The sequence below is a fragment of the Lygodium microphyllum genome, chromosome 4 (genome assembly GCF_053477565.2).
Source record: "Lygodium microphyllum isolate KBCC chromosome 4, Lygodium_microphyllum_v1.1.10, whole genome shotgun sequence".
Lineage (NCBI taxonomy): Eukaryota > Viridiplantae > Streptophyta > Polypodiopsida > Schizaeales > Lygodiaceae > Lygodium > Lygodium microphyllum.
Window position 1 is genome coordinate 99,629,327 of NC_141138.1, and position 3,071 is coordinate 99,632,397.

Genomic DNA, 3,071 nt, shown 5'->3' on the forward strand with positions numbered 1-3,071 from the left:
AGGATCTGCAGCTTGCAAGAAAATCTCAACTTTCTCAATATCCAATGCTCTTTGTTCAATGGCATCAAGTTGACTATACCTCTCTTCAAATCCTCGTATCAATTCTGAAGCAGCTAGACCTTTGTTTGCATATAGGCCCACTCTCGAAATGACCGCCGTGTAGCCATCCCAAATTCCTCAAGAAAATACTCCTCTTTCAGGGCCTTCTTAAAATCTTGCCAATGCGAATTTTGAAGGAAAAGATCAGTCACTTTTACCCTCAAAGCGGGTGTGGCAAGGCGAAGAAAATATTTACTCATAAGTCCTGTCGGTACTCCAAAAAATCCCATCTTAATCTCATATGTCTTCAAATAAGCCGATACATTACGGCCATCAAATAGCTTCTTTTCATTCTCAACTGCTTCAATCGCCTTAGTCGCGTTGATTGCATTCTCTTGCTCCGAATATAGTTGCCTTTGCTGAGGCTCAAGCAAAGAGGAATTCTCAAATGCAAGTTGCCAACAAAGCTTGCTAAGCCGGTCTACCTCCTGTTGCAAGGATTTGTTTTCAGCAGTAAGAGATTGCATTTTGGTTACAAGATCGTCACACTTTGCCTGCTTTCGTTGTCTCAATCGCCTTGCAGACTCAGGATTGGCCTCTTTTCGCTTCTGCCTTGAGCATATGATATTTTGAGATTGCTTATTGCATAAGGATTAATGACCTCGCTTCCCTATTCACTGTCAGCACTGTCACTTGGTTCGGACCCTGCAAGCTTACCCCCCGCCCTCTATTGCATGTTTTAATTGATGGCCACCTCCTCTAGTCGGCGAGTGCAAGACAGTTCGATGGATTGGGATATCTTGCAACAGGGAACTCCAATTTGGATAATTCAAGCCCAAACTTGATAATCGATGAGACAGGAGTCATTGGATCTGAATTCTGTGATCCTACCTTCACTGGAGTGGACATTCTTGCCTCCGCAGAGAAGAATCTTTGTGCAACATCACACGAACAGTGTTTCCAGTCATCTGATTTGATCTTGTGATGGATTGTTAGCCATGAATTATCGTGAGTCCCAATCGATAGCTCTTCCTCTTTCCCCCCAAATTCCATTTTTAAAAAAACATCTCTCCCCTTTTTGCATACAACACACCGCTTTTTCATACAAAAAAGTGGCCCCTCACAATAGCAGAATAGGTTTGGACTGTAGGTGTAAAGCCCTTATCAATCATCTCAAATAAGAGGTGCTGGCCTTCACTGACTCTTCTTTTCTTACACAAACCTCTGATAATGATATTATACGTTGTCACATCTAGAGCAGCATTAACTACCATACACAAGTACAACTTCCAAGCCTCCTCAATTCATGCCTGCTTACACAAACCATCCAGTAGTATGTTGTAAGTATTTGTGCTAGGTGGAATTGAATCCTGTAACATTTTATCAAAAATACCAAGAGCCTCATCCACATTATTTTGTTTACACAAGCCAAACATCAGTTTGCTATATGTCACTTCATCAGGAGAAATGCCAAAGCCTTTCATCTTACCAACAAATGTATGAGCATCCAAGACTCTCCTTGCTTTGCATAAACACCCGACTAGACCATTCACAGTCAAAGAATCAACAGTCCCTGCCTTTCCAGCTATGTCAATAACCAACTTTATAGCATCATCTACTTTATTGGCTTTGCATAGTCCAAGAGTAACCATGTCCATAGTGAGACTATCTGGATGCATTTCTACTTTTTGGATTCTGTTGTACATTTTCAATGCATCATCAAATCTTTGTGCCTTGATGAGAAAGTCAATAACACAATTGTACGTGAAGCTAGCAGGCTCACAACCTAGATCACTCATGCGATCAAATAGTTGCAAAGCCTCCTGAATATGTTCTTGTTGGGTATATTCTCCAATCAAAGAGCTCCATGTCACAACATCTCGATTGGGTAGTGTATCAAAAATAACATGCGCATCTGGTAAGTTTCCATACTTGGCATACATGCCAACTAGAGCATTACAAATAAGTTCCTCTTGCTCCAACCCCCTCTCCACTATACTGCCCACGCAGAACAAAATGCAAACACAACGACTAAGTATGTACAAAGTAACAAATGTCACACACACAACTTTTTGGTGGATTTCACACCTCGGATATGCAACAGTACGACAACAGGGTGTAGGTATATTCAAAGAGAGGAGTAGACGAAAGAGAAGGGGTTCTAAGAGATTGAAGATGTAGAAGAATACTCCCAAAAATAATTAGAAAATATAGAAGAATACTAACAAAGATGAAGCATGTCAGTTTCTTTCAACATTATAAGAAAATATAACTCTAATAGACAAAAACGTGTACAAAATAATACCTTCCTCTATGCTACTCAGATCGCCAATCTGATGCTTCCAATGGCTCCGAAAGGGGGGTTAAATACCAGGATACCTGGCCAGAATCCTACCAGATCACTCCTTCTTCATCTCCCACTTTCGAAGTGTTGTTCACTACCTGAAAACAGTGATCGCGTGTCGAGCGATTTCGCTAATCTCTTTTTTTACATAAAATCCTCTCAAATTGGCTGAAAGCTACATGCTTTCTTTTACATGTTCTCCTAATCTAGAAGTTATCTATACTTTATGGATTTTTTACAAGAGATAATATCTAGAAGATCAAAAATTGACTAAAAACTTGTCCAAAAAAATCTAATATTTTGAACCATGGATACTAATACTAATGCCTAAAGTGGCATTGGCTCTCTAAATCTAAAAGGAAGCCACACTCTAGATTTTTTTACACGGTGTGCGTGTAGTGGCACGACATCCACCCCCTCCAAACTTGCACATCCTTTGGCATGTGCCAAAGTCTAACGGATTTGCAGTGTCAGAAGAAGTATCTTCTATCATGTCAATATCTTCATCTTCTGCCTCTTCTTCTTCCTCTATGTCTTTATGCTCTTGAATTATATTCAAGTCTTCTACCTCATATGTTGAACTTTCTCTTCGTTTGAAGAGCTTGATTCTTTTTCCAGCTATGGGTATCTTCATGCTTGTTCCATCTAATTTAGCCAATGAATATGTGGCATTGTCATGAACGACCTT